The 27047-nt window shown below is 43.0% G+C and overlaps 1 protein-coding gene across 7 annotated transcripts in view; it reads right to left on the minus strand.

The window, feature by feature from the left end:
• Nucleotides 1–27047, minus strand: part of MAP4 (microtubule associated protein 4) — a 167439-nt gene that overhangs the window by 134868 nt on the left and 5524 nt on the right. For 6 of the 7 annotated variants that reach the window (XM_064445212.1, XM_064445214.1, XM_064445213.1 and 3 more), the window contains one exon: nt 766–817. The exons of the other annotated variant lie outside the window; for it this stretch is intronic. The gene's annotated coding sequence lies outside the window, so the exon portion shown is untranslated. Of the gene's footprint in view, nt 1–765; nt 818–27047 lie in introns of those variants that run through there. 7 annotated transcript variants of the gene reach the window in all.

A 27047-nucleotide genomic window follows, 5' to 3' on the forward strand; every position in this document is an offset into this window, starting at 1 on the left:
AGAAATTTCAATTCCTTCACTAAAATAATGTCATGTGAGCACTTGCAACTCAAACATCCTCAGACTGCAGACCTGATGATAGAATCCAGCTAAAGTGTAGCTTTATGGTGCCTTCCACAAAGGCAGGCTAGGACAAGAAAATCAAATGATCCGTGGCTCCAAATTGCTAACAAATCAAATCAGACTTGGGTTTTCTTCTTAGTCCAGTTTGCTCATTTTGATCTTTTGTAGTCCTCTTACTCCGACAGAAAGGTTTCAGTGACCGAGTTAAACAGGATGTCTGCCCTCTACAGCAGAAAAGGCAAGAAAGAAGGCCCACCTGGCCAGAAAGGACATCCCTTGAGTCACACACCAGCCCTGCTATCTTGGACAGAAGCAGGGGAAACAGTAGAAACTTTAATACCCAAAAGGAAGGATGAAAAAAGAGCAGTCAATAAAGTGTTTAACAGAACAGCACGGAAAGGTAAGTGCACGTCAGATGTTTATTCTGCAGAAGTTCCAGTCACAGAACTCTCCGTATAATGCCTTTTAAAGCCACGCAGACTCTCCCAGAGTCCATTTAACACTCCACGTGTCACAGCCAGGCGTGCCTGCCCTGCCAAGCTCTGCTACTGAACTTCTGTCAGAGATTACACCACCTCAGAACTGTAGATGGTAGCTGTATTTCCAGAACAGATGCCTTTTCAGTGTGTACACACAGCTGTATCAAACCTTTGCTTTTAAATTAAAGATTTAGCGTTGCATCATTAGAAAATAAGTTCATACCTCAAAAGCAGGTGTTCCCTTTAGCAGGTCCTTCAGGCCTCAAACTGTTTATCTGCAAAACACAACGCGTGCACAATTAAGATGAAGCCACACAATTGCAGAGTACGTGGATGTAAGCTTATTAGGGATGGCTAGGAAATGACTTACATTACTCAAAATTAACTAAATCTTGGAGAAATTTTGCTACAGTCCCACCACAGCCATCCAGGCAGCTTTCTTTAATGTTCGCTCCTCAGCGGGAATACTATCTAGCTATTACTATTTCATATAAACTCTTGCTCAAGCTATTGCAGATATACCGCGAAAATTCTGAGCAACTTTTCCCTTGTGCATCTTAATCAGGGGGGTTTTTTTGTGTGTTTTTTGTTTGTTTGTTTTTTTACAAACACACCATTGAAGCTGAAGTAATCCAGGATGGTTAGGGCATGCCTCCACTGAGCAGTACTTCAGGTGTTCATACAGTGGCTGAAAAGCTCTGAGTCACTGTTAGGCACACACCTGCAGAGCCACCTGCGACAGCCAGGTTTGAGTCACAAGCCAATTTTTATCTGAGATGAACGAAGCTAAGAGGCACCAAAACATCTGGGGCCCAATTTAGCAGTTGTTATTATGTAGAGCCACTGTGCAAGGCACACTAAAGGCTTTCATTTGGCAGAACTGTCACATTTTAGTCCAAGACAAGTGAGAAAGCAAAGATGAAGCGTTTTTCATTCAATAAAGCCTATACCGCTCTGTGCCATTTTCTGCGCTTCCAAACTTCAGAGCGGGATCTCTCACAGTGTTATTAATACATTCATAAGTCAAAACCTATAGGCATTGCCAGATGTGTTACTCAACCAGAAAAGAATATACTGTATTCTTTTAAGGATTACATTAATGATACTTGGATTAATATTTTAAGGAGATCCAGATTTAAAAGAAAAAAAATAAAGAATTCAGGAGCTGTATTTCAGCTGAACACAGCAGGCTATTTTTTGTACGTTTTCCATCGTTTCAGTGAAGCTATACCCACCAGCTTTACCAGGGAACTATCTCCTCACCTGCCAGGTGTTCTGTCCAAATTTTTCTATACAATATTTTACACTTCGTTCATTAATGTTTCTTTATTGTAAAACAAGCATAGCTACACACACACAAAACTTCTGTCAAAATATTACTCCGTATACTCTCCATGCAGCACCCTGCAGAAAAGACTATAAACTGAGCCACACAGAGTCAGCCAAGTATTTCAATCCACACGGAGAAAGGTCCAACTTGTTCGTCACCATAGTAAGTAATCAAGCCAGGCTCACAACAAAATATCATCTCAGTACCTGCTTATTAATGCAAAGTCATATAGAAACACTAGTGCTTGCTCCTCGCCCTGCAGATGCACATTTTATGTTACATAGAAGTCAAAAGCCAAATCTTTCAGATGAAAGAGAAAACAGCCCACTGAAAAGAGCATCATTTCATGTTTAATAACTGGTGAAGCACTCAGGAGTAAGGGAAACCTGGAAGAGTCCTGTTCCCTTCAGAAGGGGTGGAAAGGAGAGTTACTAAGTTAATTAAGAAAGGAAGGAATATCCTGTATATGATTCAGATGCACGAGTATGGTGGATGAGCTCTTGCTTGTGCGGTAACACTAATGCTCCCCTTTCCAACGGAAGGGGACTGCTAACACACGTCGTAAGCCCACATTTTCTTTTTCCACATTGTTATTCACAGTTTAGCCACCCTGTGATAAGCCGGGGCGTCAAGGTCCTTCTCTCCAGCTCCTTCCAGCTGATGAACACCCAGATCCCATCCAAAGGCATCAAGCCCTAAATGCACAGCCCGGCAGTCTGTTCGACTGAAGTTCATCCCGTGTCTGCTGCTGTGATCCACCAGGTCATTACACTCTCACACATGACATTCCAATCTCTCTCAACTGAAAACACCAAGAACTTTATTTGTTAAGAAAAAGGGAAGAAGAAAACCCCACAGGCCTATCTTTTGCAGCAGAACATTAATGAAAATGAAAGTTATTTACTGCTTTTTTTAGTGCTGGGTGTTGCTACTCCATCTCAAATGCAGTAGGTCAAGATCAGCCACGGTTCTGATACCAGTAAAGCAAAGCCTACTACAGTTTCTTGGTCTGGGCAACTCACAGAAGTGTTGGTGAACAGCAGGAGAAAAGAAAAAAGAGTCATCTATCACCTCACCAGCAAATCCTGGCTTACATGACAATTATTAACCACAACTGTTTTCCAGTTTGGAGAAATATTACTGGGAACTATTTTCATGTTCAGAGACATCTGTCTCTACATCGCAACCCTGATTCCAAGTTTGCAACTTTATTTCTCCCCAACACAATTTTTATGCAAGTGACACTGAAAAGCAACAGAGGAAAGGCACTCTTATTTCATTTACATCCCACTCTACACCCACTCTTCATTTTTATCTTGCCTACACTATCAGAAAACAGGTAATGCCTGGTATGCATACTGTCCCATCGTGTTTGCTATCCCTATAATATCCAGATTCACGTCCTGCACTCGTAATTCTTGTTCCTCAGCTCTTCTGGTTCCCAAGCTCTTGCACTTTTATTATTAAACATTTCAGTGGCTTCTTTAACTTCATCCAGTTGTCTACACAGATGGTTTTGCCCCCCACCAACTGAATCGCCTGCATCCCATCAATACACTAAACTACCTCCTGCTGACTACCCAGTCTCGTACCTTCTGTTTCTTTCTCACCTGAGAGTTCACCAAATCCACCCCATCTATAATACAACAGTTATTCTGAGGAGTCCCAAAAGTATATATATATTTCAGGGCACACATTAACAATTCATTTCTGCTTTTTTATAATTTTGAAAATTCTTGATGCTTTTAGTAGCAACTACTTGTCCCTGCCAGTTTCCAGTGGCAGCCCTTTTGAGGGTGGAGTAAGCTACCACCTCTCCTTGGTCCATGAGGAAAGCATACAACCTACCTTGGTAAGCCACCCAAAAAGGATGCAAGACAGAAGCAAGGAAGCAATTCTACATCCAACCAGTTCTCGTCATTAGCCAGCCTCTAGTTCCACTAATCTAGCGCTTTCTGTATGAAGAGCGCTTGTCTCAATCTGCATTTACGTTGCCATACTGCCAAACAGATACTAGAGCAAACCTCCAGTTATGTTCGGCATTATCTCTCTTACCCCAGCTAAATGGAATGTACTTCAGTGCAATTAAGTTCATAACAGAAAGAACATGCCATTCGTCGTATCAGACGCCCTTATAGGCTCCCTCAATTTCTCTAAACAAGCAACACTTTCCGTTTTCTCATCCCCACATTCAGAAGACTGTTTCCCTTATCCCGGGAAAGAAAGCCACTCAATCTTTTAGTTTCCTGTTGTCTCACTCTTCATACTTTGTTTCCAAATCTCTAGATAAACAGCTTCCTTTAAATAGCTCCCTGTCTTAAACATGCATGGTATATGAAGATCACTTGATATGAAGAGCCGAGAGGAGCCGCACACATTGCAGCTACAGCATTCCTCATGCAAAGCAGTATCACGTTGTCAAATACCATGGGTTCGAATGCAAAGTCTCGTAAACCCTGAGCTATATATACACATGATGGCCATGAAACCTGGAGATTAAGTCATCTCAGATCTTCATCCCAGTCCTCTCCTAGAGGAACAACGCTAGCAGCAAGTTAACTGCAACACCTTGACATAAGGAAAACCACATTTATAGCCACGAGCCCATCTTGGCTCCTTGCCTATCACTGGATTCACCAAGATCTTAAAACAAGATTTTATTTTAGAATATATGGTGGACTTTTATCTTCACAGGTACCGGTGTCAAGTATTTAATGGATTTTTGTTAGGCATCAAATTCCTGTTCCCACACTTGCATGAGGCATCTCAAATAAAGCTGACTATTTGAAAGAGACTGCTTTTCGATTTGATCTAGGCTTTTGAGTAGAGCACCTCCCAGGAGAGAAGCAAAGTGCTGAAGTCAGACTAATAATTTAAAGAGCCATCAAAACACAAGATGGAGTTCCTCTGAACTCGAAGAGTGAATAATCTTCTAGGGAAACATTCACAAACAGCAAGTCAGACTTTCATGGTAGTCATGCAACTCTTACTACTTGTAGAAAGAGATCATACTTCCCAATCGCAGGTAGCACATGGAACAATAAAGGTCTTCAACTGTAAAGCAAGCAGATACTCTTCAGCTATATCCACATTTAATCCTTGTTTAAGCCTGTCCCTATTAATAAAGTGTCTTCTGTAGCAATTCGGGTTGACAAAGCTGAAAACCAGCAAGGTTCATACAATCAGACAGTAAATAAGCAACTGCACGAGTGTAGCCATTTTTATAGCACAGTGGGTTTTCGTATGTCAAGAGCAATTTGACTAAAGAAACCACATGCAATGATTCCAGAAAGCTGGAAGAGTGACTCATGGGTTGCCAAATCACCAGTGTCAAAGACCAAGGACCAACCAAGGACCTTCCAGAATGATCCCAAAAGGCTAGACGGTGCAAGAAATGCTAATTAAGAGTTAAGCTCCAGCAACCCATGGTCTCTAGTTAGTCAGCGTACAACCAAGGAGCGCGGGGAGGGCAGGAGCGAGCAGTCAACTGCGTTACAAGACAGTACACCTGACAAGAGGCCGAAAACACCCAGAGAAGGCCATAAATACTTAGAAGTGATCTTTGAATCTTTCTATAGATATTTTAGATGTGCCTAAACAGGAGAAGAAAAAAAAAGACCACCCTTAACACACAGACATCCAGATCCACAAGAAAAAACCACACCACCAAAAACCAAGGCAGAAAATACCCTTGGTGAGGAACAAAGCACATTCCTTTTCAGTAGCAACTCAATAAAAAAAAAGTTATTTAAGCAAGACAGAAGTATCTCTTTTCACAGTTGAAGAACTCTGCTGCTAACAAGACTAAATTAGCTAAAATTAGCTATCACAGTTGCGCTCCCCACAGCACCTCCAGCTTCCTGTGTGGATGAGTAGCATTGGTGAAAGCCGTTCTAATTTGGATTCAGAGCATGCAAATTTAAGGAGAATAGTGATTTCTGGCCAGTTCCTTCCACAAGCACTGATGCACAAGAAAAAATGTCTTTCACATTCAAGTTTAATCCTCTTATGAAATATTTATTTTTGGAACAATTCATTGAACAGTAAGCCTTCAGCCTAGCTAAATTACATCTAAAAATAAAGGTAATAAGAATTCTTGAGTTCTTCCTACTGTTGTATCTAATCAATACAGATCCACAGTGACTCCTGTCACAGGCTTTATTTGTCAAAGCACATGCCCGCGCCCACACTTAGCCAGCATTATCCAACAACCTGCCATCTTTTTGGCTAGTGTAGACCAGAGATAGGCATTTCTAATGATTTGAGATGTTAGAGATTCATAAAATAAGGATTCAGTTGCAAGCATGTTAGGAAAAGGAGTGATAAGAGCCTGAGTCAAGTCTTGAACTATGACTGAAATAGAAACACACCTCAGTTAAAGTAAATGCAACTGGAGCTCCTCCTGCGGCCATTTTGCCATAGCTGGGGCTGAGCACTAATGATCACTTGAGGAGGACAAAGAGAAAAAGAAGCTTTCATTATTCAAATTTCCCTTGTGCTCTAATGAAAGGCTGCTAAACTGATTGTGCTTCCTGCAATCAGGAGGAACAGAAGGCTGCCTCCCCACTAGGAAGTTCAGTGTCAGAGTTGACTCAAATGTGCCCAGGACCACGGTGACTTGGAAAGGGCTGCGTTCACACCGGTAAAGCCTTACTCTTTAAACCAGGGTGGCTATATGCAGACGGCTCTTGGCAACGGTCTTGGTCCATGCTAGCTCTTGAATAGCATCCACCAGTGTCTGGGAGAGTACTTTTGCTCCAGGCCAGAGATTGCAACAGGAAATACTCTAAAAACAAACAGCACAGATGCTGTATTCCAGCACTACCAGAAGTCACCAGGCATCATGTAATTCACTAGCACAGGTATAGCCGGAGATGCCAGACTATGAGAAGCTTTTACTTTCTAAGTTGTTTTAATATTCACATCATCCCAGCTTCCTGGAAACTCCAGTAGTCCTACTCATCCTCATCTGCCCCTACGGAAGAACATACCCCAGAGGAGTCCCCCCAAACCACTACTGTAAGAAACAGGGCTATCGGACAAGGTCTTATCTCTCAATGCCTTTTGAAAAAAAAATTATAATTTTCGCTAGTCTTTAAAAAGTCTTTCATAAAAGTCTCTCTGCTCTAGGTGGTTCCTTTTATCCAAAGCGAGTGTCTGGCACATCTGTTTTTCACAGGTTATTCTGAGGAGGTTAATATGGACAACCAGCAACGCTCCACATCCTCCCCTCTGTAGTTTTCCTCTACCCCTTCACAGTGTAAGCCACCCATCCATAACAACTTCTGCTAAAATAGAGGGCTATTCCCAACCCAACTCCCTCTTGGCTCACACTGATTCAATAAACTCAGTTTTGAAAGTAACAAATAGCTGGAAGTGTGAAGTGATCGTAACTTTTTGCCAGCATCTAACCCACAACTGCCACCTCTTCAACCTGAAACACTGCTGAGCTGACTGGCTGCCTAGATCCTTGCTCTCACCTTCCCCATACAGTGATATACGTTGCTCTGTTAGCTATACTTCTCATCTGTGGAAACTCTTGCTCTCACTTTGCAAAGCGACTTCTTTGAGCTCAATCCTATTCAAGCCATAGTTAACGCTTCATTTTTGCTCCATGAAGGCAGCCGGCGTCACTTCTAGACACAAGTGAAGGAGGATACTTAAAACTTCTAGCTGCAAGAGAAAAAAGGCACGAGGGTCCCGTGCCCAGCAAACAATGAAATAGGTTTATCAGTTTATTGTAACAGGCTGTTCAACACACAAAACAAAAAGCATCCTCCTGTTACTCATTTCATCCACACTGCACCCTTTTGGAGTAGCAGTAACGTAGAGAACACTGCTGCTTTCCCCTACCCACTCTGGCAAGTCCTGAGATGGTTCCAGAACATGGCTGTGTGTTTCCTTTCGGCTTTCACAAAGATGACAAACACTCCCTATGCAGATCAGAGACAGAGTGGTCAGTGACGCTTTTCATATTAAAAAAATATAACACAAATATATATCAAATATGCCCAGCTGCCAGTGCACCCCTGCATGGAGAACAGCGTAATCTCATTTGGACTATGAAACATTGTCTTTCCTTGACTTTGGAAAAGGCAAAAAGCAGGAAGTTGCAGGTGCCAAAAGCAATTTTACAAAGTTAGACCAGATTAAAGATCGTTGTCTGCAGTGTCAGCTGATGTACCAGCATGGGCAAACGAGGGAAGCTTGGATTTCCCATTTCCCTGGGACCTTGAAGACCGCCTCAGTGATGACACGTTACCGTGGCGACAGCTTTAAAGCAAAACAACTCTTGGAGGAGAATTCTGAACCGTATCTGACATTTTACTATTGTAGGAAAGCATGAAAATTCATGAGACTTAGATCTGCTTATGTTTTGAAGGTTGGCGCCCGCCAACTTTCATAGTTCAAGTGCCAGAGTTGCCATTAACATCCCCCCACTTACACCCAAGCCTCCCGCAGAGGTCACAATCCTCCTCCGCGTCACTGCTCCTCCAGGAGCACGCGCAGCGTGGAGAGGGTCGTACCGCTGGTACCTGTGGGGCCGATGTGGGCAGGGGAGCGCGGCACAGCTGCAGGTCACTGTTCAGGGATACTCGTAATTGACTTCACTGAGCCCTTAAGTGCTCAGCGTGCCCTAAAAACGCATCAGGCCACTGTAATTTTTTTGTTAAAGGATCCGTACAGAGGACAGTGGGTGCTACGTGGTGCTTGTGAACGGGCCATTTTACGGGGACTTGAGGACTGAAATATGGCAGTACTATCGATCTGTGCCTCTTCACCCTGACTTGCAACTGCCCCAATCTTGGCCTAGAACTATCTTTAAGACAAAAGCAAATAAATCCTAAATCTCTATTTTCAGTTTGAAGACTTATTTACGACAGTAGATTTTACACGGAATGCTTGGGGGGGGGGGGGGGGGGGGGGGGGGGGTGGAAATCAACAACAAAACCCATCAAGTGCCAAACTTAAGCAGAATACATGCTGGCAGCCAGACCAGCATCCTGGCTCTGAAAGTACACGTTATTTACTTAAAGAGAAAAAAGAAAACCAAAACCATAAGATATCTCCATGGAAAAGATCATCTATACAGACCAAATTCACATGCCCAGATATATGCTAAACAAACATCAGTTTGACAGGTTTAATAACCCAGGTGGTTTAGGTTAAATATTTGAACTGAACTAGGCATTAACCATGCCCTTAAAAATCAGTCACACCATCACTTCAGAAGGTGATGAAGCCTGGAAGATGAATCCACTCAACAGCAAATTCAGCATCTCCTTTGTTTACAGTGATATATTTTATGAACTAGTTGCCCTTTATAGACACAATTCTGCGAGCAGTTCTGACTTACGGCCAGACATTGCCGTCAAACCCCAGGGCAGAGATTCCACCGTGGCTCTATTATTCTATTTACTGCCCTCATCACACTTTCAGGCGTAACAGGCAGAAGGATTTTCAGGAGACAGAGATGCCTGTCCCTTGCATATAACGGGGCTTCAAAAGACATTCCTCTGCTTTCTGAGGCTAAATGGCAGCAAGGAACAGAAGGAGTGGGGGGATAGGGGACTAAGCACACACACAGATAACACTTAAGTGCTGGAAATCAGCATGCCTTTCCACTTGCGTTTTGTGGAATCCGCTCCTGAACAGACGCTGTTTTACAGGAAATTTTGTCTTCCTTCACCTGATCTCTGTTACCCTCGCACACGGGAGCCTCACAGGTTGGGTTCCAGCACCTTCTGTCTCTGTTACAGACATCGGAGATGAAGTTGAGCAGAATGGCTCTAAAGGGTACCAACAGCAGGACTGGTGTCAGAACAGCCAGATAAGACCTTATTAGAAACACCTAACACTCCTCATTAGTCACAGGTGAACAAAAGCATCCCAAGGGCAAGCTGCATGAACACTGTTTCTTAAGAGATAAAGAAGGAAAACAGCATTTCCTCTGTGTACAAGGGCTCCTGTATCAGAAAGGGTAGATGGAAATGATAATTCCCCTTCTCTCCAACACGTACTTTTAGCCCATGCCAAAATTCAATAGTCACAGATCACAAACACAACCAAAGCTGATTTTGCTTTTACATTTTCCATATCGATTTTAGGACTGTTATTTAGCCAATGATGATACAGAAGATGCATCATCAGCTCTTATTAGAGGGAATTAAGCTTTTTTTTTTTTTCAATGATGCCAGACAGCAATGCAACTAATACATTAAAAAAAGTAATCTCTATTTTCCATTGCATAAAAGATAGCAGGTTTAGATCCTCTGTATCATCAATAGATTTCTCTCTGCACTCTCAAAGCTAACACGTTAATATGGATCAGGAGGAAGGCAAGAGACACATTTAATCCCAGTGCACAGACACATGATCATTGCTGCTTAAGTGGTAGAAATCACTGTGCTTGCCTAGTTGCTTTTCTGGAATCTGCTACTAATAAACCAGCTGCTGCCTTGCACATCTAAGGCTGTCTTCACCCAGCTCCTGCCGATGGAAAGGACCAGTTGGTAGGAACCAGGGCTTACCCTGCGACAGTGCAACTGCAGAGACAGATCACCTTTCCAAGTACAAAGTTAAAACTGTTCAGGGCTTAGGTGATCCACTACATTTGATAACTGAATATTTAAAATCTTGCTATTTCAGAGCCTGGATTGCACAGTGAAGAATTACAAATCCCGGCTGTAGTTCTATAGCACATGAAAACATACTCCACTCAGCTGTAATGAGCACTGTAAAACAACCCTGGCAGGGGCTGGGGAGAGGTTCCTCATCTCTCTCCCCTGCTTCAGGCTAAAAGGCCTTTCCAGGTGTCACGGCTATTGAGTAGCACAGAGACTATATACTTTACCTAGTATCAAAATATTTACTTCTAGAATAGAGACCATCCTCTAAGAAAAAATTAACACCACTCAAAATCACTACTGACACAATAAAAAGTGTTATAATCCATTAAAAGCAAGACCATTCAGAATATGACTATACTCCAGAAGTTTTCAGAGGACTTGTTGCTAAAACACTTTACATGGAAGAGACCAGTTTCACTGCCATTATGCAATAGCAGTGTCCAGAGATACCAAAGCTACTGAAACGGTGAAGCCCTGATGACACAGAGACTTTGCCAGGACCTCATGGAGATCCCCAGCTGGGCAGAAGTCACCTGTGGAACATCCCACATTCTCCCAGTTACTCCAGAAGCCTCAAAACACTATTTCCCCTCCCCTCTGTGGAGCCAGTGCACAGCGACTGACGTGGCCAAGCTGGAACCGGCACCTCGAGTTAGGTGAAGCTGAGAAGTCAGGACAGCTCTGAGTGATCTCCAACACACAAACCAAGCTCTACCACTCACAGAAACATGGACTCGCGCATTGAGAGGGTGCAGGGGAACAGAAGAAAACAACTATTCTCCCATTATTTATCATACAGCACCAGCTTTGAAGACTTCCAGCTAAAATCAGAGCAAGCAAGAGTAGATTTGTTCTGTAAGGTGTAAGCAGAAAGCGATACCCACACCTGGTGAAAGGGAAGAAGGGGAGAAAAAGGTCAGAACAGCGTAGCCAGATACTGTTAAGATCATTAACATTTAGTTATTTGCCTCCTAGGTTGCATATCACATTTCCAAGGCATAAAGATGCCCATCCTACCCAAGCTTTTGGGGTTTTCCAGAAGTCTTAACTTTGAGGTGATGTAAGAAAAAAAGTGTCCGTCCTGCCCCAAGGGGAATTTTTGTTTCTCCCCAAGAGAAGGCCCTGGGACCCAGACTGGGAAAGCCAAAGTCAAAGGTAAGCTTTTTTTAAAACAAAAACAAACACAAGTGAGCTGAAAAACGAAGCAGTCAGAATAAGATTCAATGCCAGATTAAACATTTGGTTTGAGCTAGAAGAAGTTCACATGTTCTGTATCAAAACTGTGGCTTTCATGGTTTTTAAAACAGTGTCACTCCTTAGCAAACTCAAGGCAAAAGTGACTGGCCTTGAAATTAGCTGATAAATCCTTCGGATGTTTGTTTTCAACTGCAGAAGAGTAACTACGGTTTCTAAAGCTAACAAAATTTTACTGGAACAGAGGAAGAACGCTAATTTCCCATTATGCAACTGCCTCCAAAACCAGATTTGTTCAATTCAGTGTGAAAAAGCGGGATGGAGTCTTAGTACCCAGCATCAGACGACGGCAGGTTACAACAAGGTGCAGACAGCTGCGTTAAACCAGAACAGATGAACAAATTGTTTCAAGATCTGAGCCCTGATACACGCAACGGTGTATTTGAGACAGATAGGCTCTTAAATAATACCTTGCAGAAGAGAGCTGCAGAGCACCAGTGTAAGATCGTTCGGCCCACATTCACCCTACCCTACGACACTGCGATGCATTGTTAAATGCGATTTTAAAAATTTCTTTCTTTTAACCTGTCAGTAGCTAGGGCTATGGCAAAACCAGCCAGAGGCACAGAGGACATGAGACTCAAGCACTTTTATTTTGCTGCATTTTTGCAAATTGCTATTCACAGTGAATAAAAAATGAGATGGAGAAGAACTGCGGCAGGGGGGAAGCAAAGGACTCGGCATCTTAGAAGATTCATTCCGCACAGACCCTAGTTTATTTGCTGAAGACAGAGGAGCAGTATTGGTTTGTCAGTGTTATCACAACAACCGTGCCCTGAACAAAGGGAGCTTGGTGGAACTGTTCTCTCAGCTACTTGTTCTGTGCTTATCAAGGAAAGCAGTATCTGCTCTGAAGACGTGAGATCAGCAGCAGTTTCCCATCAAGGCTGCAAGCAGTACAACTGCATTACTCTACAGCACGATCAAGTAAATTAGTGCATGGATTTACTGCTGTAAAAGTCTCAGTGTCTTCAGGAATCAAAAGCTACATGAATAAAATACTGTACTACAGCTGAATGAAAAAATTCACTTGTGGAAATGCTTCAGACGTACCAATAAAACTAGTTTCCAGCACCATACTTAATCCATATGATTTCTGTTCCTCACAGCTATTCGAATTAAGAAAGCTCTGCAGAGCCACAGGATGCACAAGAAGCCTACCCGCTGGAGGGAGAACACGCACGCATACTCGACACATCATCTATTCAGCCCAGCAAGGCCTCAACTGACCAACGAAACAATCCCAAGAGCTGCTCCAGTGCCAAAAAAGTAATTTTCTAATAAAAATCCTTCCCTCCTCCATACAGGGGCCTCAGAATCCAGTGCCTAGTCTTGCTCAAGCACGCATATAAGTGACTGGGGGTGATAGTCCTGGAGGAGCTGAGGTTTGCACTGCAAGCAGAAGGAGCAGGGGCCCCCAGCGCACATCCCTGCCGCAATCCTGTGCTGAGATAGCGGGAGAACTGCTTCTTGGGCCAGCTCAACTCACTAAACAAACCAGAAAAACTTATCAGTTGAATACATAGGTCCTTACTGTGAAGACCAATTAAAAAAATTATACCATCCTGCTTTTAATCTGAACTTCAAACTTTTCAGCTCAGACTCATTAAGAAAAAAAATATAGCTATTCATATGTCCATCCAGAGTTTCACTTGCATCCTGGCTGAACCACGTACTGCTACCAGCCGTTAAAACAGCTCAAAATAAAGCCAGGAGCAGGCTGATGCGGTCGGGTGCGGGGACGTGCCCGCTCGCTCTGCCCGCACGAAGCGCTGGCGGAGCCGGTGCCGAGGCAGACGGCATGCACAGCCGCTGACTTCTGTTTAAACATGCGAAGCTGGCTTTTGTAGGAGTCACTTGTGAACTGGACTTGTTTGCATTTTGGGTTTTGTTTTGCAGGTTTGGGAGGTTTTTTATATATTTTAAGCTCACTGGCAAGATCCAACAAAGCTGTTTCACTGTCTGCTGTTTCGATAGGCCAGTATGAGAACAGGAACCCTGCAGCTACAGGCTCTACTTCCAAACATCATGTTCACCGCTACCGAGATGTAACTAGGAGGTGGGAATACCATGAAACTGGCCTGCGCAACATGCCTGACAGCTACCAGCAAAGCAACAAGCTATATAAACAGCTCCGCTCCTATGCCACCCAGGGTTTGGGGATTTCTAAGTCAACAAGATGTAGGTGAAATGCAGTCGCTCATGCTGTATTCAGATTGAGCAGCTGTTATGACTCTAAAATTACTGATTAATTCTTCCATCATTTTTAAGACAAACTCCAACTAAAAGGAAGACAAGTTTAATACATTGTCTCATACATAATTCCATTATTTTCCCAGTTCTCAGCATTTCATTAATTGACAAAAATATTTGTATTTAAGTTTGAGCAGACTCCAATTTTCTGGCTCCCCGTACACACAGCTATTGCATTTTAAACTGGAACCAGCATGTGGCTCTCAATGCATCCAAGGGCAACAAATAATCGTACAGGAGCGAGAAACTGAGAGAACAAAACCAATGAACACTGCAGCTCCTACAACTACAAAGAAGGTTATCAGAAACAGTCAACATGGATTTATCAAGGGAAGATCATGCTTGACCAACCTGACAGCCTTCTATGATGGCATGAGTGGCTGGGTCGATGAAGGGAGAGCAGTGGATGTTGTCTATCTTGACTTCAGTAAGGCATTCGACACTGTCTCCCATAACACCCTCACAGGCGAGCTAAGGAAGTGTGGGCTGGGTGAGAGGACAGTGAGGTGGATTGAGAACTGGCTCAGCAACAGAGCCCAGAGGGTCGTGATCAATGGGGCAGGGTCTGGCTGGAGGCCCGTAACTAGCGGTGCTCCCCAGGGGTCTGGGCTGGGTCCAGCCCTGGTCAACACCTTCACCAATGCCCTGGACGAAGGGACAGAGCGTCCCCGCAGCAAGTTGGCTGGCGGTACCGAGGCGGGAGGAGCGGCCGATGCGCCGGCAGGCCGTGCTGCCATCCAGCGAGGGCTGGGCAGGCTGGAGAGCTGGGCCCGGGGGGGCCTCGTGGAGTTCAACCAGAGCCAGTGCGGGGTCCTGCCCCTGGGGAGGAACAGCCCCCTGCACCGGCACAGGCTGGGGGGGACCTGCTGGAGAGCGGCTCTGCTGAGAGGCCCTGGGGGTGCTGGGGGGCAGCGAGGTGACCCTGAGCCAGCACCGGGCCCTTGGGGCCAAGGGGGCCAGCGGTGCCCTGGGGGGCATGGAAAGGAGCGTGGCCAACATAAGAAACAAGCCCTTCCCTGTGCGGGTGCCAGAGCAGGGGCACAGGCTGCCCAGAGAGGCTGTGGGGTCCCTTCCCTGGAGACATTCACCCCCCGCCTGGACGCGGCCCTGTGCCCCTGCTCTGGGGGTGCCTGCTCCAGCAGGGGTGGGACGGGGTGAGCTCCAGAGGTCCCTTCCAACCCCTGCCATTCTGGGATTCTGTAACTTCTAGTTTTTAAAGTTGACTTAGAGTGAATCAAACTCACTTTGTTTCTGGCACATCACTGAATTCTAACTCTGCGAGCAAGACAGATGACAGCTGTCAACTCCCACAAGAATGGCACAAGTTGAATAGCTGGGTTTACTCTTACTACAGTAAGTCCTTCCAGTCAACTGCATATTTTAAAGCAACAATTTTATCATTTTAAAAATGGAACCAGGTAGAAAGCATGTGGCACTTCACCACACACCACTCCTAGCGGTTTGCACTGCTAAACAGAATCCCATTATTTCCAGAATTGTTACTGCAAGTCAATCATCTCATACCCAAACTCCAATCATGCACAGAGTAGTGGGATATGGGGAGAGGGGGAGAAGGCACCTCCTCTCAGTGGCTGCATTTCAAAAGGCAACAGGACTTCAGTCACAGCAGCACGAGCACACGAAGAGCTGATATTTTGTAGTGAACATATCAGGGTTTACTGAGTATCATATCACTACACAGTAGCGACAGGAATCACTACATGTTTTTCTTGTGCAAGCCTGTGACAAAGTTAATCTAAAGGGAACGTTAGATAAATGCTCTAACGCACTTCAGATTTCATTGTTTCTTACTCTGGCAAGACAGAATTTCACTGCAAAATACAGCTGGGTCAGTTTAATAGAGGAGGCGTATTGATTCACTGTACTACGCTTTAAAATAAGTAATTGAGGTCTATGAAGGTAGGGATCACTGTTACACCATTTTTGATTAAAATCTTCCATAGTGTCTAAAAAATTTAAAAAAAAAATCTATGTGATTGCCAGAAAAATAAAGTACATCCAATTCACAGGAGGCAGTTGTTGCTTAACCCACCTCAAAGATTAGCTCTTGTTCCTAAATTGAAGGAGTGGAACGCCCTACTGACAGCATCTCCTACCTGCTCCCGTGCCATGACTGCGTCTGACCGTACGCACAGCTCCCTCCAGCACAACCGAACAGATTACACAGTGGTCAGCCGATGCAGCACACTTGTGTTTCGGCAAATAGTTAGAGCATTGCACAGTGGCTGATTGGTCACTAGGATGAGATCATTCTCAACAGCAAACTTTATAAAGAAAGCTTTTTGTTGCATGCCATTGCACTTCAGAAAGTTAGTTGTGTGTTATGGTTCATTAGTGAAGACTATGTTCTACAGAAGGGTTCACTTTAATATTCAGAAAATATTCAGTAGCTGCCTCTTTTCTTCTATGTTTCTACCTCTCTAGATTCAGAACGCTTCTAAGATTTTTAGATTTTTTTAGCCAAAATATTAGAATCATAAGGGGATGACTTCTGACAAGTATCAGAGGGGTGTGGGAGGGGCTTTTTGGTTAGTTTTTTTCTTCCCTTGGCATCTGAAAGATGACATACTTTTAGACTATAGAACATCACTTCAGTTACACTTTGCATTTATTCCAAAATCAACCAGAAAGTATTCTCGACTGCCCGTACCCGGCCTCAGGCTGAAGAAGAATATGGCAGTGTGGAAGGAGAAGGGCACTACTGCGCAAGGCACCCTTGCTGAAGAATGAGCATAAGAAAAAAAAAAAGATAGAAGTAGCTGCCATAGTACCATTCTTCCCCCCCCCAATAAAATCCAAATACTGTTCCTGAGCCCCTGAAGTTCACGTCAGAGGAGATGAGACGCCTACTTGCAAAATACCAGTTCAACAACGATTACACAGCCTGTGCTGGTGCCCAGTAAGCTGTAGGCAGCCAAGTCCTCCGTACAAAATTTCATTCGGCGTTTGAAGTTCTGATGTTGTACCTGTCTGAGGGCACTGACAATCAATTAAGCCAACTATCTGGCATATTCCAGTTCTGTAAGTTCAGCATCCTCACATAAGCCTCCAAAGGACTGATCCCACATACACACCCAAGCACATGATACGCACACAACCAGCATCAAGCTGAAAGATTATCAAAGCATCTACAGTGCCCCCATTTTTAATGAAGTGGGCTCCACACCTTGGCAGCTGGAGATCCCTGTTCTATTTCCTCCTCAGCCCGAAAGCCTTCAACCCCACCTACCCCACTTCTGAAACGTGCGTTGCCAACCAAAGGCTTGCCACCGGCACTTGGCTCACAGGGGTCAGCCTTTACATGTAGGGTAAGCCCAGACACACAAGATAAAGCCTGAAAGACCAGCAAGACTGACTGTCTCTCTCCCTCTTAACCAAGCGTTCTAGGGTTTGACTTCTGCTTCAAAAATTGTTTCCGTGTTTCATGCAATAGGCTTGCTGGATAAAACCAGAAATAATCCTCTGGATATAAGCCAGAACCCACGGCTCCTGATGCCTGAGCATCCTATTCACTCTGCTGCAACCGAGCACACCATTTTTTAAACCTCCTTCCAGATCTTCCCCATTATTTTATTCTAGTCATGCAGAAGTTCTCATCTCAGCCATAAACAGCAGAAGAAAACTGGATCCAGCATGAAGATTTACCATTGTGTAGCACACAACTGAAACAAATCAAAATGCAGTGGCATTTAGCAATGGCTAGATCATAGAAATTAACAATGAAGACAAAAACTAGAAGTCACGTAGTATTCAGGAACCAAAGGAAACTTTGATTATGTTCTATGAAAGGATCAATTCTGCAGATCTCTGGTGAGGCACAGGCTGTCTGTTCTCAACTCACTTTTCAGAAGGAAACACAAATGCCTCAAAGTTTCACCCTGTGGTTGGTTTGTTTCTTCTTTCATCTAAGCATCTGCTGCCTGCAATTCATTCGCCTCCACGGCCTTTCAGCTCTAGCTGGACGGAATGAATGAGTCACTTAATTAACCTAGAGTTCACACAAAAGAAACGTGAAAGCAAGAGACTGCCTTTAATCAGATCAATCCGGTGAGCGTCTTGAACACACTGATTTTTTTTTTTTTAATATAGATTTAAAAAAAAAATTAGTAGGCTAACAGAAGTCATTTAGTAAGAGCTAGCTAAGAGGGAGGACAACTCACAGGCAATCTCCAGACTGAAAAAAAAAACCAAACATAAGACTTGAGTCAATTCCATTAAATACAGTCTACATGCCTGTTTAGTAGATGAGAATGGCCCCCTCAGTATACACCCCCCTTTTTTGTTGTTGTGCTTCTGAAAAGTATAATACAACAGCATTTCATCTAGAACTTACAGCTCCCATACTTTGAAAGATTAAAAGAAACTCTCAGAAGAGATAAGCGGGGCCATGAGAGCGATTAGTGTGACCTGTAAGCTCCAAGTGTGATAACTAGTGCTGAGAGGACAAAGGTAGCAGCAGTAACCAAATATAATCTTCTTTGTTTGGAGATACAGAGACTTTGAAGAAATAGGCCAGCTCTAACATCATCAGCACTTGCCTGTTTACAGCGTATTTGCCTTCTATGAACAAACGGCATTTTTTGTTGCAGTACGCCAGCGCTGGTAGCCTGGATGAAGACTCTGAAGAAGCCGTATTAGGCACCCAAAGGCCACACAGAATCACATACGATTCACAGGCATGCAGGCCGCGGTACAAAAGCTGCTGCTGAACACCTATGGCTGCAGCACCAACAGCGAAGAGGAGACAGCCCACGTTTGACCCTCACCGGAGCACGGCAAACAGGAAGATGAGTAAAGGACAAAACGGAAGAAATGCTACTGCACAAATCCACGTGGATGAATTTTTTTGCCTGACCTGTTGTAGGAGTTCTTAACGTTTTGATTTTTTTTCATATGCTATGAAAGCAGAGAGAGCAACACTGTCTTCCTCACTGTCAAAAAATACCAAAACAACTAATAGTGACTTCATCCTACTCCTCTGCTGTTCATGCTGAATTATTCGCTATTATTTCCCCCCAATACAGTTCATTTATTCCTCTGGTCTAGCTTCCACCACCCCACCCCCCTCATCCCCCAGAAATGTTTAGGCTCAAATCTAAAGCATTAACAGGGAGCACTGAAAGAAAACTACTTTGAAAGAGGCCGATATCAGTAAGTGAGAAGCGTAGCCAGTGGGTATACAGCTTCCCTAGGTAGCTTGACTTTTTATAACATAGTAACATCTTCCAGCTGAATCCAAAGCTTATGTTGTGTAAATAATTAGATCCAACCATCTTAGATTTGAAACTTAATTATTTTAAGGACAAAACACCGTAGGTCCTCCAAGTCACTTACCAAGTTCCCTTTCTTTAAAGGTATGGGTTCAAAATTCAGTATGGAAAAAATACTACTCAAGGTTATCTGTATGTGCTAAATAAGACATTTAAGATCAGAGACTACCTCTATTTTACTTTTTTCTTTCAGAGAGTTGTTCATATTTTATTCCTCAATTTATGAATTGGAACCTTTCTTTTACAGAACACTAGAATTGTTGAGAAAAATGCCTGGGTTTACAGTTCTACAATCAGGATGCTCTAATGCATTTCAACTTCAGTACATGATGAGTCGGTGATCTATCACATTACCCCCTTCACATTCACAACGTTTATTCTAATAATTAAACGTTGTGCTGAACCAAGGTAGAGAAGTAAATCCCACTGAAATCTGATGATATGTTATGGGTATGTAACACATCGGTCTCGATTCCCCTGCTCCCTTTAGGCATTCAATAAATTGACATTTCTTCAATTAAAAAAAAATTACCGAAAGTTACTGAATGCCACAAAAGCTTACTGTAAAAATATATAAAAAAAAAGAACAGAGGCGTTTTAATTCCACACAGATTTTAAGAGCAAGTTTTGCACTATATAATTTCCTGTTCAGTTCACATTCAACCATTTGATTACATCAGCACCTCAAAAATTATATTAGAAGATGTAAAGGTTGCCAGAGAATTTCATTTGGGAAATGTAACAGGCACAGTCAGCATATTTGGCTGCTGAAAAATAAGGCTACAGATAAATTACATACTAGAGAAAATAAACATACCCCAGACTCGAAGGAAGAAAAACAGTTTAATTTTGATCAATCTTGGGCATTTTCAAGGTTTCTACAGGCCTATCTCAGACAAAAAGCAGTTGAGGGTCCTTTCAGAAACAAGCCTGCGTAAAGGCTGCCATTACTACGTTCTGCTTCGTTCCACGGGGGAGTACCTTGCGTGGGGGATCCAGGGCAAACACGAGGAATCCGGTCTTGGTAAGCTGCGGCACCTGGAGTCCTGGGGTGATCAGTGGGCATTCAGTCCTGTTAGCACGGGACGGAGCGTGCTGCTTTCGTTAAGCTAGCAGATCAGCTATGCCAAGAACATTTTTCTCAGATAATCTGTGTTCCTCCCACTCCCCAAATGCAATTTCTATAACAAAGCTGACAAAGAAAAGGATTTTAGAAGACAGACAGAGGGGTGGTCTCAGCTAACGATTCCAGAATGGCTGGCCAGCACCTACAAGTCCAGGTTTTAAAAACTGTGATTCTCCAACTGGATTCCACACAAGGACTTATTACACCTACAGACTTTAGTATCTCCCCTTTCACTTCTATACGGTAAAAAATTAAGTGGTGCCAAAATTATACGGCTGTTCAAGAGTACCCCCTGTCTGGGGCCTTACGAGCATGCTTGAGCTCTGCCAAAAGTCTAGGTATGTTGACCTCAGAACATACCACCAAGAGCTATAAACATGTTATCTGCAATACAACAATGCTTTTTCATATATACGATCAGACCGAAGTTATGGCCCAAGAGAAGCTGTTTCTCGCATTTATTTTACTGGAGATGACACTTCAAGGTGTCAGCACTATTCCAAAGCTCAGTGCTTTAGCACAGGTTACTGAGGAAGCAGGAGAGAGACAAACAGAACGGGGAACTAAAGTAAAGGTGGTCTCATTCCCTCCACCCATATTCCCTCTTTGAGGCAAGGACAGACAGTACAAAACATGAAAATAGCGAAGAGAAATGAAATCAAAAACACAATGAGCAAGAAGATAGAAAATTCTCATTACACCACAAAATGCGAATATCAAGTGCAAAAAATCTTACATTTCTTTAAAAGAGCCTTATACAAAAAAACACAACCAATATTCCAGTTTAAATCCGTACGAACACCAGACTTGCAAGAACGGCAGGGCACAGCACAGAGTGTAGCAGGTATGCAGCACTGAATTCAAGCTCCTCCGTCTAAGAGCAGACTATGAAGGCTCAGCAAGTTCAGTGACGCCCTGCCAGAATCCACCTGGCTTCCCTGTGGGTTTGTATCTCTGCCTCTTAACCCCTGCTGAGTACAGGTGATCTGATTTAGGAATTTCAATAGTGCCCTACCAATAGCATAAAAAGCCAGTTTTGCCCACCAACTGCTGCATAATTCTTTGCAAGATTGCCATCCTGGTAAGGGGGAACAGACAATGCAGGTAGAAGAAAGGAATTCCCTGGTCTGGCATTACTGGGTGGGGGGAGAACACAAAACCATGTACGCAAATTAACAGATAACCTACACGCGTGTCTTTACATCAAAAAAGAAAAAGCCAGCGTGGCTCTTCAAGATTCAAACTTTACACATTAAGAACAACACAGCAGCTCACTGAGGAGATTAGAAGTAGTTTAGAAAGAGTTAAATCTTTTAAGAGGAATCCTTGATATGCACTGTACAACTCTGCCTTTAACATAACCACCCTTCCGCTACTCTGACCCGGTCACTCCCTTACTTAATTCCTTAAATGTGTTCCTCTCACTTTCCAAAGAGAATTCACATTACTCCTGAGCATATTTTCTATTCTCCTGTCCAACAGTCAGTTACCAAAATAACTTTTCTATTCTCCCAGTGTCACTTTTGGACCATTTCCTACTCTCATTATATAACCACGGACCTCTACTTTAAAAGGGAATCGCATTTTATCACAGGAAGTCAGTCCCCCAGGGGAAAACATCAAGAAGTCTGCAGTATGTTTAAATAAGACGCAGCATCAGCTGATGCCAGCCAGAGTTAAATTTTTTAGGAGCACCATATTAAACTACATCTCCAATCAACCCTCAAACAGCTTTTATTGAAGGGTCTTTGAAGCAAAAAAGAAAGCCACCCCACATTCAATGCATTCAGAGGGGACACGAACAGGATTTGGTAGACAAGAAACACAAGTAAGGGAGGAAGACAGCAGCATAGGTCAGATGCTAGTTCAGCTGATACGATGCAAAGACGACAAGCAGAGAGAGGAGTGCAGCAGTAGTGGGGTGGCAGGGCAGAACCTGTGGCACAAACACAGTTCATGGTAATTAAGAAAAAAACCAAGTCAACGCTTTAGAACTAAAGCCTTTTGTCAAACACATCACAAGATTTAATGTACAGCGTGGCTCTCTGCTGTGAGTTGACCTGTTCAGCTTTTCTTGTTTAGCACATCACAACCACTTATTAATCCATCATTACCTGAACATGATTCTAGGAGATTCTGCCAGAGAGGAGCATGCATTAACTGCACACTAGATGAAGATGGACAGTCCTAGCAAAATTACCATCTCCAGTGATAACCGGCACTGGAGGCAGAGGGTCCCGCCATAGGCGTGTTCAGAGTATAGAAGGATGTGCCCATAGGGCAAGTCTTTTAGCAATACTGACCATGAGAGGTAATTTGGCAAGCTAAAAATCTTAGCTGGAGAAAACTAAGCTTGCAATTGCAAGGAGTTTATGCTCCTCAACTCTTCCAAATGCATATTTATCCATTATAGGAGAAGAAAATCTCATAGAAGCTACCAGTGAAGGAACACAACACATCAGAATAATATAGAACACCAAGAGTTAAAGAGTTGTCGTGTTCTTAGAACTGCAACAACAACCACTGATGCAAGAACAGAACAGTTGAACAGTTTTTTTTAAACACCTTTGACATCCACAGATCTCAAATAAACGCACAGCTAATTGGGCAAATCTGGTTTCCAGCAACCAGACAATGCCATGCATCACTCTTCTGCATCCAGATGTGGAACTATTATTCCTAGTAAAGCCACCATTATTTTTAAGGTGAAATATAAGCCTGAAAATGCTAGTTTGATGCAAATTACAGGGTCTCTCCTTAAAAGTGAATTCCCAAGCTGAAAATAGGTTGAACCAAAAGTAAATAAGCTGGGGTTACATCAAATCAGCGCTAATGCAGATATACATCCCTATAAATCCAGTCAGTCATTCACCAATTACACCAATGCAAGCTACTAAGAGGGTCACTTTGGGACAAATATGTAATCCCCAATGTGACACTTGATCCTATTGCCCTACATGCTCTGTCCAAATCCCAATGCAAAAATAAAAAGTAAGTACATTTTACCTAAAAGACGAGTTAAAACATCCAGCCCTTGGAACACAAGGTGGATCTATCCTTTAACTCTCACCTTGTAAATGCTTAAATGGGTTAAAATACAGTCTAAGAAAAAATAATAGATATGCTTTAAGCATAAAGATATCCTGAACAAAAGTAATACTGCAGATTACCTACTTGCAGCTTCATACATAAACATAAGTTTGTAACATAAAATATAGCTTGAGCCACCCCAAGATCCTACAGAGCTCCCATCATCGTGGTGTCATACACAGTAGTACCACTTGATACACATACTGGGTGACAAGCATTATGGCACGTCATCCCAAAAGCATTTAATGTGAGATTTAAGCCTTAACAGCAATCACCAGTTTTACACACATCCTGGTGATGATGTCCCATCAGTTTGTCCAACTGCACCGGTGTAGGTGGAACCAACTGACACTCAGGAGCTGCACTCTGCAAGCCTCAGCAGGGACTCTCAAATCACAAGTACCAATTACTGTCCTGACCAAACATTTCCTCCAGAGCCTCATGATCATTTTAAAGGCTTCCTTTTACATCCCACCTTTCTTTCCAGAGGTTTCTCTCTGCCTTTTCAGGGATAAAGGAAAACATTAATATATATATTAAGTTCTAATCAAAGTAATACTTCTAAAGCTATGCATCAATAGCTTGTGTTATGATCTTTTATTGGATCCCTAACATAAATATATTTAAGTTGCTACTGCATAACTGAATGACTTTAAAATCCACAGTCCCTGCTAAGTAAGAAGCCTGAATCATGTAGCTCTTAACATCTAGAACCCTTTTTCTATTTGCTTTGATTTATGACCAAGAAGAAATGCAATTCACTCCCACTGCAAAAGTCAGAAGGAAGGAAGAACCAGTGACTCAGTTTTTTGTCTCATTCTTTGCCTCTTAGGTCTGCAGAGCCTAATTCAAAGCCTCTGCTGGAGCTGCCTTGTGGATTTTTGTCTTTGGAAACTTAACAACTGTGGAAGAAAATTACGTTCACTACTAATAGCTAGTTCTCTATGGACAGCAGAAAAGCGGTTCTGAGATTCCTTCAGACCAGTGCAGATAAGCATAGGAGCATCTTCAAAAAAAACACTACACTTACTAGAGTTGCAATAGAGAAATAGCCTTTATAGAGTTAGAAGATTGAGAAGTAGAATACTCAAGGTTTAAAAAAAAAAAACACAAACCAAAAACACCCAAACAAAAACCACACCACCAAAAAAAGGCCACACACAAAAAAAAAAACACCAAAAACCAAGAGGAGGACTGGAAAGGGATGAGAGGAAAAAACCCAATCAGCAACAACCAAAAGAAAAGCTCCAAACTCAATATGCACGTGTTTCTCATTAACACCATTTCAGTCCAACAGAACGGGAACCTTAGTGTAGAGAGTAATCAGGTTACAGGGAGAATTAAGCACTTCGTACTGCTGTGAGCAGTGCAAACAATTACGCTTAAAAACGCTTTTCCGTAAGCTGCTCTTTCCAATAGGGTTTTCCTCAATATTTCTAACAGCATTTCAGATCCAGCATCATTAATAATTTCACAGGACTACTCAAGTGTAGATCAAGCCCAGCTTACCCACACGGGAACAGAGCACGCGAGAGCTTCCTGAGCAGACGTCATTAGTCAGTGCCAAGAGCGCCTACTAGACCAGGTGGACCTTCAGTCTAAGCCATGAATAACAGCCTTTTACCAAACTCAGGCACATTAAGAGGAAGAGGTCTGCAAACCCAGGCAAATTTAAATTACTAATAGCCAGAAGCTTAGAAAATGCATGGTACTTTCCAGAGGGGATTAAAGGAAAACTGTCACTAAAGCAAAACTTTCAGACTGCCATTAACATCCTGGCATGCCCAGCGGCTTAAGCCGCTCCAGTAGAAGGTATACGTGGTTCGGGGTTGGATTTTCCACCCCCAAGCCTGAAAGCTTTGCACGGCTCTTGTTCAGTCACACCACTGACAGTGCTTCTCCATCACGTCTTCGCCAACAGAAAGCCAGTTCGACGTATGCTAGGCATCCCCTTCTCCAAGTAATCGTTTCTGCTTCCCTGTTAATAGAATTGATGCAGCTCCTAAAAATAGTTCTAGAAATCCCACCTGATCACTGGCCCATTTTGCAGCACTTACAGTTGTGTTGGAATAACAGCAGGATAACAAAAGCATAACACGGAAGAAGGCTGGAACCTCAAGCTGATTTTGTTATAGAAAAAAAAAGCCATAATATGGAAACAAGCTTGCAGTATCACACTCCTAGAAGGACAAACTGCCAGAGTATCTATACCAAAGAGCTCCAGTTAGACATACCACAGCTAGTGCAAGAAACAAGTGACAAGCTGGGGAGGAGGCAATAAGACTAAGCACATGCATGTTTTTCTGCTCCTTTCAGAGGACTTCAAGTATTTCAAAAACATCAGTTAAATTACATGTACACATACACTCTAATCCTCAGTTTGAGGGCTGAGGGTTCAAAACTCCAGTGGGTGGGGGGGGTGAAACCCAGCCCACTCAGAAAGCAGCATCCCCAGCACCCAAGGGGTTGCACTAACAAGAATGAATTGATCTTGTATTCTAGCACTTCAGGAGTCGGAACTCAAGAGTAGGTAAACATACTTTGAAATTCGTCTGATAAATGCTCCCATAGTTTTATTTTGTTTAAAGCAAGTGTCAACACCCTAAATTCAGCTGAAAAACAGCTTTTCAGGATGATGTAGCTCTAATGCAATTTTACAAAAGGAACAATGACTCACTCCCAGGCGGGAATGCGTTGAAAGTATGACCTAATACTCAGAAAGAAGCCTGCCTTTTCAAAAAGATCTAATTTTAATACGTACAATATCTCCTCAACAAGTAAAGTTTTAAAAAAGGATAGTTTTTTGTGAATTCTGTTGTGCAAGTGACCTCCCTTTTTTTGCTTCTTTCACTTCTAATTAGTCCTTGCCAAAATCCAATCAGCCTATCTGCAAGCAGTTCCCCTGGCCTTAATTTCAGGCTAAAACTGATCATCTTTCTGTAGAATTACAGCTACGTATGACTCACACTCTGGCCCATTTTAGCCCTGGCCATTAGAGGCAAGGACAGCACTGATCCAACAAGCCAACCAACACGAAGAGATAGATCATCATCAAATGTGGACAGAGGCGTTAAGATTAAAACATGAGTACGCACTAGATAGGAAACGCTTGCAAGCTGTGAGCACTTGACTGACCAGCAAGACAAGCCTACTTCATGTTCAGCTGGATTCCTAACAATCTTGCTGAGGATCCTCTATCTCTGAAGGGCTGATTTTTAAGATTTTTCTGTTCAGACAGCAGCTGTACGGCTTATCGAAGAATTTGCCTGTTATAACAATATACAGCCCAGAATTATGTGATACATTTAAGAGCCCAGTGACCATCCTGTGGGTTTGAGCCTGCATTGTTCTCCATCCGTCTTACACTCATACTTGCAAATACTCCAGATAAAAGGGGCTAAGTGTAGGTGGAGAATGGGAGTGAGTGACACAGGCTAATCAGGATTTTAATCACGCTAATGGATGTGATTAACTGCATACTTCTCCTGGAAGCTTCCTGCAGCTACACATGAGTAGCTTGATAGCCAGAAT

This window comes from Phalacrocorax carbo, chromosome 2, assembly GCF_963921805.1.
Source record: "Phalacrocorax carbo chromosome 2, bPhaCar2.1, whole genome shotgun sequence".
Classification (NCBI taxonomy): domain Eukaryota; kingdom Metazoa; phylum Chordata; class Aves; order Suliformes; family Phalacrocoracidae; genus Phalacrocorax; species Phalacrocorax carbo.